Raw genomic sequence first — 17,386 nt, 5'->3', positions numbered from 1 at the left:
GACGGATACTGTTACTAGTCTTTTGTCTCCTTTCTTTGGGTCATTAACTACGACCCCCGTTTCAGAGCATAAACAGTTACGTAGCCAACTGCCTGATTCTAGAGAAAAGGGAGTATTGGATCATTTGGCGCATAAATGGGTTACCGACCCTACAAGATATGAGTTAGAGTCTGTCATGGATGTCTTCCGCCAATGGGAAGCACCGAAGCAGAGATATGTTTTTGATAAAATGTGTGTTTTCCTTTGTGAAGAATTGGAGGATAATGATTTGGAACCCAACCCGCCTAAGTTGTGCCGTGTACGGATCGAGTTTGCGAAAGGCACGATTGTGGGTTCCGATGTTGAAAGGGCAGTTGCGACATTGTTGTCATTTAGGAGTGAGGCTGTTTCTCGGTCGTTGTTTGAGCCGGATCCTTCTGTTAGGAGGAAAGTGAGACAATATCCCATGAGAGAAGTTCCCCCAGTTTGGAGAGAAGGGGACCCAAACGCTAATCCAATTGTTCCGCCACATTTTCACCGTGTTTGGGTACATGTTCCATGGAAGAGAGCTGAAGTTTTTGCTCTTAAACAGACCTTACCTGACCCTCGTAAAAATCCTGCAGGGTATTATAAGGAATTGTCACAGACCACAGATTCATGTATTATGAATCTAGCAGATATAGACATGTTGTTTGGAAATGTGGTTCCACAGCCTTTATGGGGTTTGATTAGTCACACGGATCATGCGCAGGAGTTAGGTGATACCTGGGTTAATATTGCTGCTGCAGATGGCCGACAAATTGGTGGTGCTAAACCTGAGCCTGTAGTTGCAGAACTTCCTGGTAGGATTGTTACTTACATGAAGACTTTAATGCCTGCTATGCGAGTGAATTGGGACAAATTGTCTGCGTGTAAGCAGAAGAAAGATGAAACGGTGTCCGATTTCTTCAGTAGGTTTGAAGAAACGTTTATCGACCACAGTGGTCAAGACATGAGTACTGAAGGTGGCCAACGGTTGTTTGTTGACAAGTTTGTGCATAATTTACTTCCCGAGTTATGTTCCAAGTTGAAGGATTCCGAGAATTCGTGGGCTGTTTCCTCATCAGCAGAGATATTGGCTACTGCTCAGTACAATGAAAATAGGGATAAAGATGAGAAGGATAGAGCAGACAAGAAGACTAAAGAGTTGAAGACAAAGGTTCTTTTACAGCAGGCGTATCCGCCTCGTGGTGGTCAGCGTGACTACCAGCAACATCAGCAGTTTCAGAGAAACTCGCAAAGGTTCGAGTCTTCTCCACCACGTTTTCCTGTAGGCCCTAATCAATGTGCATATTGCAAAGAAGATGGTCATTTCAAAAGTAGCTGCCCTGTTTTATTACAGCGTATGAATGGTGTTTCTAGCGCAAGAGGTCGAGGTGTTCCACAGGCACCTAGAGGTAGAGGACGTGGAGGGTTCCCCCAGAATGCACGTTCCTTTCCTCCACAAAATTCAATGAATAGTTTTGATCAGCAGAATAGCGCGTCTGGTAGGACGACTCAGTACTATGCTGATGACTACTATGCAGAAGGTGAAAATACGGAAGGTGATGATTGCTAGGACAGCCATAGACAAAGAGAGGGAGTTGTTTCAGTTCCAGTAGATCAGAGTGGACCTTATGTTGAGGTGATTACATCAGGTGTGTCAGAACCTTTTCTGTTGGATACTGGTGCTACGAAGAGTTCTATTATGCACTCTAAACTCCCTGGTGCACCTTCGTCTGGCGAGACGAATGTTTCAGTAGGTTTTTCTGGCGCCCCGGTTAGGAATCCGATTTCTAGTCCTATGCCTCTTTCTGTTGGACCTTGTGAATTCGAAGCACCCCTTATTCTGACGACAGGTTGTGGTGAGAACTTTTTGGGATTGGATCTGTTGAAAAGATTGTACGCGACATTGTATTGTTCTCCCTCGGGAGTACAACTTACATTGGGTAAGAAAGTGGTCTCCTCGATGTATTTGTCAAAGGATAAACTTCCGACAGAATTGTCGTCTCTTCCTGACATTCTTTGGGCTATGGGTCCTAATGATGTGGGTCTTTTGGAAATACCGCCATATGTTATGACGCTGAAAGCAAATGTTAAAATGCCACGCATTGCCCAATACAAGATCTCCAGTGAAGGTGAAAGGGCTTTGCTAGCGATCATTCATGACCTGATTGAAAAAGATGTAATTGAAGAAACAAGAGGTAACGTTTGCAATAGCCCTGTTCTGCCGGTTCTGAAGCGTACTGATTCTTCTCAGCCACCTGTTTACAGGTTTGTGATTGATCTTAGAGAGGTGAATAAAATAGTTGTGCCACAGTTTCCAGTTGTTCCTGATATCACTGCCTTATTAACTATGGTTCCAGCTTCAGCCACATGGTTCTCGGTGATCGATTTGAAGAATGCTTTCTTCAGCATCCCGATTGCCGAGGAGAGTAGGGATATTTTTGGCTTCTGTTTAGGAGGTCGAAGCTTCCGGTTCAAAAGCGCTCCTCAAGGCTATTGGGAAAGTCCCTCAATATATAGCCAGGCTTTGAAAACACAGCTTGATACGATTGTCTTACCTGATGGCGCTGCTCTTCTTCAATATGTCTATGATTTGTTAATCGCTGCCAACACTGAGGAAATTTGTAAGAAAGCTACTTTGTCATTGTTGCATCATTTGTCTGATTTCCATCACAAGGTGTCTCTTTCGAAATTACAGTATTGTCGACAAGAAGTGACCTACTTAGGTCATCTCTTATCGAAGGAGGGAAGAAGATTGACCCCAGAGCGAATTCAAGCAATTGCGAAAATAAGTGTGCCAATTACACAGAGAAAAGTGCGTGCTTTCTTGGGTATCACGTCATATTGCAGACAATGGATACCGAATTTTTCCCTACTGGCCAAACCTTTGGTGGCTTTAACTTGTAAAGATACACCAAATCCCCTCCCGTGGTCCGATGATTGTCAGAAAAGTTTTTCGGAATTGCGCGATGCATTGTGTTCGGCTCCTGTGTTGGGTACCCCCGACTACAGTAAACCCTTTACACTGTATGACCATGAGAGAGAAGGATGTGCGTTGTCAGTGTTGACACAATCTTTTGGGGACAAGCAGCGTCCATGTTCGTATTTTTCGTCAACTTTGGATCCGGTAGCTAGAGCGTTGCCGAGTTGTTTGAGAGCTACGGCGGCAGCCGCTGTTTCTATTCGACAGTCTGCTGGTTTGGTGATGAATAATACGTTGATTGTAATGGTTCCACATGCAGTGGATACTTTGTTAAACAGGACCAAGACGCAGCACTTAACTAGTGCTCGATTGGCAGGTTATGAGCTGACACTCCTAGCGAGTCGTGTGCACATAAAGAGATGCAACACGTTGAATCCAGCTACGTTGTTGCCGATTGTAGCAGAGACAGATGTTTCTAAACAGCATGATTGCTTTCTTAAGACAGAAGCGGAAACGAAAGGGAGAGTAGATCTTAGGACACTCCTCTTGTGAAGTGTGATGGTACCTTATGGGTGGATGGTTCATGCTTCAAGCTTCCGAATGGTGATACGACTGCGGCATATGCTGTTACGACTTTGCATACGATTGTTGAAGCTGCACGTATCCCACATAATTCGGCTCAAGCTGCAGATTTGATTGCACTTACGAGAGCGTGTGTGTTGTCGAAAGGAAAGAAAGTGACCATATATACCGACAGCCAGTATGCATTTGGTGTGGCGCATAGTTTTGGACGATTGTGGAAGGAACGTGGGTTCCTCACGTCTAATGGAACTAAAATTCAGCATGGTCAGTTGGTGAATGAGCTTCTTGAGTCACTTACTTTGCCGTTGCAAGTCGCAATTGTGAAATGCAGTGCACATAAGAAGGTTACTGACGACATTGGTCGCAGTAATGCGTTTGCTGATGAAGTTGCGAAAGAAACGTCAAGAGATGTGATGAGTCGAATGTATGTTGTGGGCCCTGCAAGATGGATTGGTGACGTTGGAATGTGTGAGGATACAATAGAAAGCGTGAAGTCTATCCAAGCTGAAGCTACAGAAAAAGAGTTGAGTATGTGGAGAGAGAGCACGGCTAAATTAGACTCAAATGGTTGTTGGGTTGAATTGTCTGAGCATCAGCGATGGTTGTTACCCGATGCGTACGTGCTTGCAGTGGTTGCAATGGCACATGGAATGGCTCATATCAGTGTGAAAGGGATTTGTAAGTTGTTGGCTCCAGTATGGCAAAATGCTGGAATTCCTAAGTGTGCAGGAAATGTGGTCAAGAAATGTATGGTTTGTCTGAAATACAATCCTGGTAAGGGAACTCCAACTCCAGCTGGTCATTTTGCACCTCCAACGTATCCGTTCGAGGTTTTACAGCTAGATTTCATCCACATGGAGAGGTGCAACAACTTGAAATACATACTCGTTGTTGTTTGGGCCTTTTCGAGATGTGTAGAAGCATATCCCCTGAAAGATAACACTGCCTTATCCACAGCTAAAGCCCTTGTCAAAGAATTTTTCCCTAGGTTTGGTTTGCCGAGAATGGTCTGGAGTGATAATGGGAGTGAATTTGTGGGTCAAGTGATGAAGAGAGTATGTGAAGGGCTAGGTATCCGGCAAAAGTTTCACGCTGCAAATCACCCCCAATCAGCTGGATTAGTAGAATGCTATAATGGCACCCTCAAATTGAAGTTGGCCAAGATACAAGCAAGCTCTGGTCTTAAATGGCCCGATGCCTTGCCATTAGCACTCTTGTCGACTAGAATGACTGTGCATTCACGAGTGGGACTTAGTCCATACGAAATAATTTTTGGACGCCCGGCCAACATATGGGGAGTGCCAAGGCCGACGAAATTTAGCGAGATTGAACACCCTGTATTGCTTGATTACTTATATGATCTGACGGCTAAATTGCGTGTCTTACACTAACAGGTTCATGATACACTGCCTCAGGCTTCTGAAGATCCGGGACATGCTATCGATCCTGGATCGTGGATACTAATCAAGAACTTCCAGCTGACAAATAACGATCAGCCCCGCTGGATCGGCCCATACTTGGTACTTTTGTCCACGAGAACTGCAGTGCGAGTGCAAGGAAAAAATAACTGGATCCACGGCGTATATTGTAAGAGGGTTCCTTTGCCTCTGCCGTACGACCAGTGGGTCCAGAAGGGCCTTCCTGATTCTGAGACCGAAACTGTGCCCCGTTTTCTGCCTTTTAGCGATGCACGTTTAATTGGGACAAGCTCTGAGCGTGAAAGTGACGATCTTTTGCAAGAAGCCGTACCACCGTCAGTTCGATTGGACACTACTGAGCCTGAACTCTTATTCCAAGACCAGACGTTACCTGAAAAAAGCTGTTATAATTTGAGACCAAGAATCATGGACAAATAAAAAAAAATCTTTTTGCTATTTTTTTAGAAGTGCAGCTCTCTCATCTGAGAAACTATTTTGATTTTTGTTTTTCGAACCACCATCCGGGATCAGCTGTAGGGTCGCGGCGTCAAGTCTTTGGAGTGCAAGCCGAAGACACAAGGTCGACGGTTCTGGTTGGTCCTTGGGAGTTCCCTGGACTGGCAGGCGCATTCCTTAGCACGGAACACCCTACCTCCGCGAGCAGCAAGGTTAGAGGATGGAGTTTTTCGAGATGGAAAGACCTGCCAAATAGATGAATTTCAGAGCCAAAATGTGTACAATGATGATTAGAAAACGTTTTCTGATATTATGCCTTTTTATGTTGTTTAGCGTAATGATGTTTTTAATAGGATATGTTTTATTCTCTTTTCGAGTGACGTTTTTACCCACTGCACAGCCTATGCCTTCTTCGACTATTTCCTCACATTCTTTTCACCCTCTGCCTGAACATGAGTCCGTTAGAAGATTAGAGTTCGTCAATAACTCCTCCATTCAGCTTCTGCACCAACACCAATTAGTAGTGAACACAACTAACTGTTGGGTGTGTGGCCTAATGCCTCATACTACTGATAAAGGTATTCCTTATCTGGTCCTGCCATTCAGCTGCAATGGTTCTGTGTGGGCATACAGAACGATGTTTATCTATGCTCGTGAAGTCCACCCCCTACGTTCTGTAAAAGATAATCCAAAGAATAGTGCTCTAGTTAAGGGTATAGTAGATATGATTAGAGGAACTACTCCCTATGAGACTATCCAGAGAGATGAGACACTGGCGTATATTGGATGGAACATAACCGGATATGGAGTTAGTCTGAGTGAGAACCAGCGAGCGAAAAGATCCTCCCCGATTTGGGTTGTACCCCATCAGGGTCACTACTGTCTGCAGGGTAATGGCAAGAATCCGAGAGCTCAGCTAGGGAAGAGTATCTGCAATGAGACATATGTCTTTGCGTCCCAGACTTCCCCTTCGTTCCTAGCAGCTAAGGGTACCTATTTCATCTGTTATGATGGAGCATACACATGGTTGCCCCCTGATTTCTCGGGCACATGTTTTGTCTCGTTCCTGTTGTCTCCCACCTACACAGCGGCGGCAGATTCCCACAAGACAAGGGTAGTTAGAGATGTCTTCAGTAAGGAAGATACTGCAGGACAAGAATTAGGTGATTTCCTGAAGGGTTTTCTGCCATTTTGGGGACCTATGATTAACAGCAGGAACATACGGCAATTGACGAGAGTGGTCGAGTCCACCGTAATTGAAACTGCCGGTGCCCTTAGTAACTTGACTGCTGAGCTCCAGTCGGACCGACTTATGACTCTCCAGAACAGAGTTGCGTTAGATGTCATACTTGCAGACCGAGGTGGGGTATGTAAAGTGATCCAATCAAGTTGCTGTGTTTTCATTCCAGAAAATGCTCCGACAGTGTACCAGGCCATTTCCAAACTGCACAAGATCTCCGAATCTATACACGTGGATAAAGGAGATTGGTCGTTGATGGGATGGTTTTAGGAGCTGTTATCCGCCTGGGGATGGAAGATTCTAATGGTCATTGGGATGATCTTAGCCATTCTTTTCCTGTTCTGTCTTTGTGTACAGTGTGCTCCTACTATATGTGGCCTCTGTGCTACATCGTGTGTAAGGAAACCTGTATCAAGAGACGAACTAAGTAATAGGATGATGCTACAGCAACATCTCAATGATTTTATGAAAATAGACCTGGACTCAGATTAGCGTGAGTATAGGTTATTGCCTATGTGAATGAATGAATGAATGAATTCGGATTTCTAAAGCGCGGGTAGCTGCCCTGAGGCGTCCAAGCGCTAAGAATATTGCTGAGGTTTAAGTTGGAGGGGAGGCAGATTCAGCTTCATTGATTATGCAGTAAACAGTAGCGTTTTCAGCTGTTTGCGGAAGGAGAGAATGTCAGGGTTTGATCTGAGATGCTGAGGCAAGGCGTTCCACTTTTTTGCGACATTGTATGAGAAGGAACGGCCTCCGGACCTTGATTTCTTTATTTGTGGCACAGTGGCTAGATTAGCAGAGGTGGAACGCAGCTGTCTAGTGGGTAGGTAGGGTGTGATGAGGGGGAAATTGATAGCCGGGCCTCGAGACCAGAAAGTCTGGTGTGCGATGCAGAGTGATTTGAAATCTACTCTTTCCTTTACGGGGAGCCAGTGCAGTATCCTTAGTCCTGGTTTTACTGAGGATCTGCGGGGGATTTGTAAAAGTGTTCTGGCTGCGCAGTTCTGTATTAATTGTAGTTTGCGTAAAGTGAAGTCAGGAGCTCCGAGATACAATGCGTTTCCATAGTCCAGCCGCGATTGGATCAGGCCCAGGACTACGGTTTTTCTTGCTTCAAAGGGGAGTAGAGGCAGGATCTTCCTGATGACTCTCAAGATGCCGAAGCAAGTGGCAGAAAGTTTCGTTGCCTGTTGGTCAAAGGACAGGGACCTGTCGAGCCAGACACCAAGGCTCTTAATAGCGTCTTTGGGAGCTGGAGCCGGACCTAAGCTGGGGGGCCAGAGAGTGTCTATAGTGGATGGTAAAGTGTGACCCAGGAGCATGAGCTCTGTCTTGTCTCCATTAAGTTTGAGACAAGACTTGGTCATCCAGCTTTTGACCGTCTCCAGGCAACCTGCGAGATCTACATTCGCCGAGGGACCGCCTGCCTGTGCCAAGGAGACCACCAGCTGGGTATCGTCCGCGTAGGTAACGATCTTAATACCAAACGGGCGGACGATCTCAGCCAGCGGCCTCATGTAGACGTTAAATAACGTCGGGCTTAGGGATGATCCCTGCGGGACTCCGCACCCCAGAGGCTTGCTGGAGGAGGTGACATTGCCCTCGTACACCTGGAAGGATCTATCGCTCAGGTAGGATTTGAGCCACTCCAGAGCTCTGTCAGATATTCCGATGTCCAGGAGACGCTGCAAGAGGATACCGTGGTTAACGGTATCGAATGCGGCGCTTAGATCGAGGAGGATGATTGCCACCGATCCTCCCCGATCTACGATTCTCCTGGACTCCTCCGTGACTGCCAGCAGTGCCGTCTCGGTCCCATGCTTTGGGCGAAAGCCAGTCTGGGATGGATCGAGCAGTTGGTATTGTTCGAGAAAAGTTGTTACTATACTGTTTATGTGTTTCTCCAGGATTTTGGCTGCCCAAGGCAGCAGGGAGATCGGGCGGAAATTGTTGAAGTTCTTGGTGTCAAGGTTAGGTTTTTTGACCAGGGCCCTCACCATAGCCTGCTTCCACGCTGTTGGTACTGTGCTGGTAGCGATCGAGGTATTGAGTACTCCAAGCAGTGTGGGAAGGATGGTTTGAATAGCCGAGACTAGAACATATGGGGGTGCTGGGTCTCTGGGGGAGCCCGACTTCACTTGGTGCATGAGGGAGGTGAGGTGATCTACCTGCAACTGGGGGAATTCCTCCAACACCGGAGGGTGATAGGGTGAGTGGTTATGAGGGGGACCAGGGAGTGCTTTAGTCAGAACAATCTGTTCTGTAGATGGAAATGAAGAGTAAATAAGATTGATTTTCTGAGAGAAGAAATTAGCCAGGTCTTCACAGCGGAGCTGTGGATTCTCCGTTATAGACGGAGGGGAAGGGAGGGTGGTGAGGCTTTTGACTATTTTGTATATCTCTTTCGAGCTGGAGCTGGCCTCTGCGATCTGGTTTGAGTAGTATGATGATTGCGCACTTTTTATGTCTTTTTTGTATAGTCTGATGGCGTCTCTGTAAATAGTTTTATCTGTTTCCGCGTATCCCAGTCGCCATTTGCGTTCCAGTCTCTTACAGAGACGCTTTTTCTCCCTTAGTTCGATGGAATACCAGGGAGCTGAAATTCTAGATCTTTTGAAAACTGTTTTCTTCAAGGGGAGCGTGGCGTTTAGGGAACTCTGGATCCATTCATTGAATATTTCATTGGCCTGTGAGGGGGTCTGGCCGATTGAGGGAATAGATTTTTGTAGTTCCTGGGTCCACTGGGCCAGCGGTATTTTAGACCAATTTCGGGTTTCTTGGACAGTAGGTGTTGGGAGTGTAGGTTTCTCTGTTGTCCAGAGCAACGGGACTAAGGCATGGTCTGTCCAAGGAAGTGCTATAGAAGGACAGGCCTTCAAATGAGGACAGTTGCTGAAAACTGGATCCAGCAAGTGGCCTTTCGTATGTGTAGGAGATGAGACCAGCTGGAGCAACTGCAGGGCAGATAGGTCCCTGCTTAATTTGTTAGCGATGGAGTTATTGGTGTCGTCAAAGTGTATATTGAGATCGCCCAATAGCGTGAAGTTGGAAGGAGATAGGGCCAAATCGGCGACTAACGGTGGCAAAGTTTCGTAGAACTGTTTGGGAGTGCCTGGTGGGCGGTATATAAGTGTTCCGGAGAAACTTAAATTGGGGGAGAATTCCAAGGTAAAGGACATGCTTTCACATTCCGGAAAGGGGTTAGGGATGCAGCGACAGGTGAAGCAGTCTTTAAAAATGATGGCTAGTCCACCCCCTCTATCCTGTTCCCGGTCCAGTCTTACAATTTGATATTCCTTCCCCAGGATTTGAACCAATTCGGGGTCAGAGTGAGGGGTAAGCCATGTCTCCGTTAGAAAGAGAACGTCCGGTTTTTCCTCTTCAATTAACAAGGAGAGCTCTGTGCAGTGTCTAGGAAGAGACCTGCAATTCAGTAGGAACAGTCTAAAGAGTTGTTGGTTTGATGTGGGGGGTTTAGGCTTGAGGTGAGTCTTGCAGTCATTGCATTGGGGAGGTAGCTCGAGTGGGCCATATTTATGAGCACAAGACAAGTTTACCTGAGAATTGATGGTTCGAAGTTCATCGGAGGTATAGTGCCAGGTTTGCGTAACAGGAGATGTAGGGGTTGTGGCCCCTGGTCCCGGCCCGTCGCGGACGGGCGCAGACGGGCTTGCCTTAGGCGCGCCTTCGGCGCGCAAACGGCGCGCCCGCTGCGCTCGTCCGCTGCGCTTCCTAGGGTTACACATTTTTGTATGGTCAGGGAACAACGCTAGGGGCGTGGCCTGAGAAGTGGGCGTGGCCAGCAAACTCGCCGGTAATGTCGGCGTGGTGCTTGATCCTTTAGCGAGGGTCCGCTGCGCGCTGGCAGGGAGGTATGCCCAGTTAAAAGTGAGTGCTAAAACACAACAAGTTTTACAATTTTAAAATCAAAGAGCAATAATTCGCCTACTCCCGGCTTTCCGCCTCAGGAGATATTCTGTCTAAGGACGCTCGTGATCAGCGTTCCTTAAATAGGGCGGGCAGGGGGCGTGGCCTGAGAAGTGGGCGTGGCCAGCAAACTCGCCGGTAATGTCGGCGTGGTGCTTGATCCTTTAGCGAGGGTCCGCTGCGCGCTGGCAGGGAGGTATGCCCAGTTAAAAGTGAGTGCTAAAACACAACAAGTTTTACAATTTTAAAATCAAAGAGCAATAATTCGCCTACTCCCGGCTTTCCGCCTCAGGAGATATTCTGTCTAAGGACGCTCGTGATCAGCGTTCCTTAAATAGGGCGGGCAGGGGGCGTGGCCTGAGAAGTGGGCGTGGCCAGCAAACTCGCCGGTAATGTCGGCGTGGTGCTTGATCCTTTAGCGAGGGTCCGCTGCGCGCTGGCAGGGAGGTATGCCCAGTTAAAAGTGAGTGCTAAAACACAACAAGTTTTACAATTTTAAAATCAAAGAGCAATAATTCGCCTACTCCCGGCTTTCCGCCTCAGGAGATATTCTGTCTAAGGACGCTCGTGATCAGCGTTCCTTAAATAGGGCGGGCAGGGGGCGTGGCCTGAGAAGTGGGCGTGGCCAGCAAACTCGCCGGTAATGTCGGCGTGGTGCTTGATCCTTTAGCGAGGGTCCGCTGCGCGCTGGCAGGGAGGTATGCCCAGTTAAAAGTGAGTGCTAAAACACAACAAGTTTTACAATTTTAAAATCAAAGAGCAATAATTCGCCTACTCCCGGCTTTCCGCCTCAGGAGATATTCTGTCTAAGGACGCTCGTGATCAGCGTTCCTTAAATAGGGCGGGCAGGGGGCGTGGCCTGAGAAGTGGGCGTGGCCAGCAAACTCGCCGGTAATGTCGGCGTGGTGCTTGATCCTTTAGCGAGGGTCCGCTGCGCGCTGGCAGGGAGGTATGCCCAGTTAAAAGTGAGTGCTAAAACACAACAAGTTTTACAATTTTAAAATCAAAGAGCAATAATTCGCCTACTCCCGGCTTTCCGCCTCAGGAGATATTCTGTATGTAAGGGCAAAAGGAGGGACTGAGGTTCCGTGGATTCTGGACCCGTGTCATAAACATCGTCGTATCATAACGATTTTGGTATCAACAGACCGAGAATGACGAATATACTATATAGTAGTATTTTCATCGTGTTCGAGTGACGAGATTACCATAAAATCAGAGATTCCGTTCTGAACCCTCGGTTTCCATTTTGTGTACGACAGCCATTTTGTGGTTGCCCTCACATAGGCCGGTGCCTAAGGCTAAACGAGTCTTTAGGACACGTACACCTTTTGATGACTTCTGTGTGACCTGGGCAAGCTGACTCCGTTGCCCGAGGCCGGACTTGTTAGGCCAGTTCCTTTCCCAGTGGCCGATCGAGATTAGGGATCAAGGCACAGCATGCCATAAACCCTTTATTGCACACAACTATGTCTAATCTTACTCACACCTGTCTCTGTTCCTTTCTTTATGACCTGCTTTACGATGAGGAGGTGCCCGTTTTTATTAGGGGTCCATCCGATTATCTGATGAAAAATGTTGGGCCTTGCCGGGTAATTGATGGTGGGCTGGACAATGAAATGTGGGTTTGTCATGCAATACTTTTGTCATATACACATGGGATTGGTCAACTGTAAATAAGGAATGTTTGCCTGAAGCATAATATTTTGTATAAAAAGGGATGGCTGGCTTTTTAAGATTGAGCAGTCTCCTGAGAACATACTCCGTGTTGTACTTCTAGGATATCTGTTACTGGTTGCAGCCAATACATTTGATCTTTGATGTCACCAAGAAGTTTCTGCGTTTCTGTAGTCTGAGACAGGAGAACCCGAAGTCTTTGGGTGTGTCCCCTGGCACCGCTGGGTTCTAAATAACCCGGTACTTCAGGGGGAAATTGGAGCCACATACTCGCTACGGTAAACAACAGTTCAACTGTGGTTGCGGGAGTTTAATCGAGAAGTTGGCAAGTCTCCCGGACATCTTAAAGGATATCCTAGGGGAGGTAAAACAAGCCCGCATCAGTAATCAGGAGAAGGAAACGCAATCAAATCAGGACATGTCGCCTATTTTAAGGAGTAACTACCTTCAAGGATTCCTAAGAAGTAAAGCAATAGATGACCAAGAACAAATATCAGTTGAAGAAAGTTTAGAAAGATCAGTCAAAGGAATGGAAGTAACTCAGTCCACCAATAAGTCCCTCATCGAGGGTAAGCCAACAAAGAGACAAAGGAAAAGGGCAAGGAAGGCCAGACTAAAGTATAAAAAGCAACAAAATATAGACCAAGGGAATATCTTTCCCATATTCAAAATGAATACTCCCCATGAAAGCAAAAGTAAATCACTGAACACGCAGCTAGGGGGAGAGGACGGATTCAATGTATCACCATACAAGCACATTCTAGCAACCTCATCAAGGGAAGGATGTTTGATTTCTGGAGCAACCACCACCCCCTTTACATCAAAGCGAAACGAGCCAATCCTCCCCCGCAGACAATGACCAGCAAAGGGCAAAAAGATCCGTTTTTAAAAAAAAGACAAGAATTGCGACAAGAAAAAACTCAGCCTACAAATGTCGCAGGTCATGGAAGAAGCTTGCAAATGAAAACAACACTCATCCCGGCAGAAAACACACGTAAACAAAGCGTGGTGGTTGAAGATAACAAATGGGGAACAATGGTCAGTAACGCACAGCAAACAATCACAGTACTAGACAATAAATTAAACGAAACACATGGAGAAAAAATAATATCAGAAAACAAATCCGAGCTAAACCCCGTGAGAGTTACAGTCATTGATAAGGAGCGTAGATGTATGTTACTCCAAAGGTACTCAATCCCCGATTCAATAAGGACAATTAAAACAGGATCAACACACATAATAATAAAAAAATCGAGGAAGTGAAGGAAGAGCGAGAGCAACAAGTTTCTTTTGCAACACGCGATACCAAAGCAATTCATCATCTTCTGGCTCCCAAACCAGATACTATGCAATTGCCTGAAGAGATTCAACATCACACAGAGCCTTTCGAGTTCAAATTAACATTCATACCCGAATATCCAACAAAGGGGACGCAGGACATCCTCAATCGAGGTAACCTGTTAAAATTGTTTAAAGAAACATCAGTACTCAATGAGATAACCTCCCAGGACCTGTTAGCCGTCGAATTCCAATCAATCAGACATAACGCGGACACGGAGGAATCTGAAAAAACCTGGGCCTCAAAGGATCTGGTGGACAAGATATATTCTGCAAGACCCCAGTTCGGAACATGGGGTATAACAATACTGCGACACAAACGGCCAAGGTATCCCTATCCCTTACTAGATAGCTCACGTAATCAAAAAAAGGAAAAGGCAACCGGAAAAAGTCAAAGAACTTGCTTGTGAGGCACTGGGGCATCCACGCCAGCATCCACAGGCACAGGGAACATGGTCATTACACTAGAAAACACATAAAAAACTGGACATCAAGGAATGGACAGGATGGATTGGTCATGGGTACCCACGGTACTGAGCAATAAACATACCTAACCCAGAGCCCAATTTTCTCATGGCAGCAGAAAAGCGGAAGCAACTACAGAAGGCAAAAAAGCCGCAAAGTGTCTCGTTTTGCTCTTGGAACGTCCACGGTTTTCAAGAAATGGCCCATGACCACGAAGCGCTAGCTTTCTTTCAACAACAAGATGTAATCCTGATCCAGGAGTCATGGAAACTAACGCCCACTTCAATTGCAGGGTTCAAAGAACACCACACAAGATTCTCAACTTTCGGGCATCCCCGCGGCGGATTATCAACATACGTAGCCCAAAAATACAACTGGGAAACAGAAGATCTGGACGTGGGGTTTAATTGGGCCCAAGTGATCAGAATCACCGATAGGCCACCATCTGGGACTCAAAAGTGGCAACTTTTAGTAATCAACGTCTATATCAACCCAGATAGGAAGACCCGGAAAGAAAACATGTAAACTTAATATCCTTGATAAAAGTGATGCAAAGATCTTACGCGCAATGCCCACTGTTTATCTCAGGGGACTTTAACTATGACCTCATAGGAAAAAAATCAGTTGAAAGAGAAGACGACAGCGACCTGCGGCAGACAAAAGTTAACAACCGTCTTTGGAGACCTGGGATTGTCAGTTTTGAATGGTAATACAAAGGGGGATAGGCCGGCAGGCGTCACATACTTGAGCGGCAAGGCCCACTCAACAATTGACTACACAATCATAAGCAAGGAGCTAAATCCCAGAATCATTTCAAATTGACCAATGCATAGTAAGTGATCATTTCCCCTAAATAACGAGAATGAATATTGCGCTCACCTGGACACAAAGATCGACCTCTCTTTTACATCACGCCGTAAAGTTCAACCTAAAAAAATTAAAATGGCACGGAGGGGGGTTGGAAAAGATTCAGGACACAGTAAAAGTTTATATGTCCAATTTAGGTCCCCAACCAGAGGAAGAATGCGTAACCGACTGGGAGCAGCTGACCCTGGACCTACTGCATATGTTTCCAGTTATGCCAGGGAATCCAAGAAGCATAAACATCAGGAAGGAGCCATGGTTTAACATGGACTTAAGAGCGAAAAAAAGAAAGGTCGCAAAAGAGGTCCGAGCACTTGCACGGGCAAAAAGAATGGGGATCTCTCCATCAAATGTAAACTGAAGGAAGCAAGGACCATTTATAGGAAGTCATTGAGGATTGCGAAGATCACACACAAGGAAACGATCTGGAACAAACTACTAAGTGCGGGAAAATTGCCAAACAGCAGGGACTTCTGGGGTATCATCAACGATCTAAATAAAGGGGCAAGCCTTCAAAAGGAAGCAGGGGTCGGAGAGGAAACTTGGGCCCTACACGTGCAATCTTTGTATTGTAATACATACCCTGTCCCCACTACAGGTTCACAGGTGATGGAGCCTGAAGAGGGGATAAAAATCGGAAATAAGAGCTTGGATCACAAAGAAAACGAGAATGGGGAAGGAGTCAATGGGCCCACCGAAATGGCTCATTTAACCACCAAAAAACAATTGAGAGGCATAATATCAAGATTAAAGACAGAAGGAGCAGCAGGCCCAAACGGGCTGCCCAACGCGCTCTTCAAGCACGACCCGGACTTCTGGTCAGAGATCTTAATGCCCCTATTCAATTACATATATAAACAAGCAGACATCCCCGACTCCTGGAAAGGAAACATTCTTCACCCGATATTTAAACAGGGAGACCATTGCAACCCCGCAAATGACAGGTTGATATCCTTAATAGATGTGGAGGCTAAGCTCTACGCCTCTTGTATCCTATCACAGCTACAAGACTGGATAGGAGATACAAACATAATTCCCAAGTTTCAAACAGGGTTCAGGCAAGGGATGGGAACCATAACAAACTTAGCCTGCCTGTCACTCCTAATGGAAAAAGCAGTAAGCAAGGGATCGCGGTTGTATGCCTGTTTTATTGATATAAAGTCAGCGTTTGACCGGGTGAGCAGAGAGCGCCTGTGGGCAAAGTTAAACAGTTGGGGCCTGCTGAACCAACTTTTAAAGGCCATAATAGCCCGATACAACAATACTTGGGCAAGAGTGAAACTAGGTAACGGAGGCAGTACAACCTCGAATATTACAACGCATCAAGGCCTCAAACAAGGCTGCGTGCTAGCTCCTAGCCTTTTTAACCTTTTCCTCTCAGATATGAGTAAAGTTTTGGAAACTGTTGAAAGTCATCCACCGCTATTGGCCAATAACCCAATATATTTCTTACACTACGCAGACAACATTGTAGTGCTAAGCAAAACACCAATTGGACTACAAAGAGCAATAAATAAACTAACATCCTATTTGAAACGGGAAACGTTGGAATTAAATAAAGCAAAAACGAAAGTTGTCCGTCTAGTTGAACCAAAAAAGATCAAGTACAAATGGACGGCGAACATAATTCTGGCCTGCCGGGGAGTAAAATTCCTGGCAGAGGTCAGAAAATGCTTAGTGCAAGTTGAGCAGGTGGATCACTGAGGAGGAAGGCCACCAAGGCCACCCTAATTCTGGGACTCTCATGAAAATTATAAACTGAACTTAAAAGTTGATTGAGACCCCATAGAGATGGCAGGAGCTGGCCTTGACCCAAATTTTTAAAAAATTGTATTTTATAATATTTTTTAAGCTGAGCTGTAAAATGACCAGGACATTTTAATTGTTTCTATACTGTTATTTTTATCGTGTGGAAATTGTAATAATTTTAATTAATTATGCAATAAACTTTTTGACTTGACTTGACTTGTAGTGGACCGGTATCCCCTCCCGAAAATCTCGGACATGCTCATGCTACTTAAGGATGCCAAGATTTTCTCCACGGTGGACCTAAAGTCAGCCTACCATCAGATACAACTAGATGAGGGTTCCAGAGATCTAACCGCTTTCATCACCCCATTTGGCACGTTCAGATTCCTTAGCGTGCCTTTCGGTCTTGTCTCGGCAGCGTCAGTTTTTCAGAGGGCTTTAGAGAAAGTGCTGAGGAATCTAAGTGGTGTTAAAAAAAATCAGGATGATGTCCTGATTTTTGCTCTTGACATGGAGGAGCATGATAACATTTTGAAAGAAGGAGGGTGCTAGAGGGCACGCAAGCAGAATGGCCGCCATCTGGTGAGGCTCCTGCTGCCTGGACATTAATCCTGCATTTATCCGCTGTTAACAGTTCGCCATCTGGCTGAAACTCGGAGCACACGCTCGTGGAACCTCCACCCGACCTCGGTGTGATTTTGACGCCGCTTGCACGTCGCTAGTCTGAGAACGACCACCTTG

This window comes from Lissotriton helveticus, chromosome 12 (assembly GCF_964261635.1).
Source record: "Lissotriton helveticus chromosome 12, aLisHel1.1, whole genome shotgun sequence".
NCBI lineage: Eukaryota > Metazoa > Chordata > Amphibia > Caudata > Salamandridae > Lissotriton > Lissotriton helveticus.
This window is presented reverse-complemented; position numbering follows the sequence as displayed.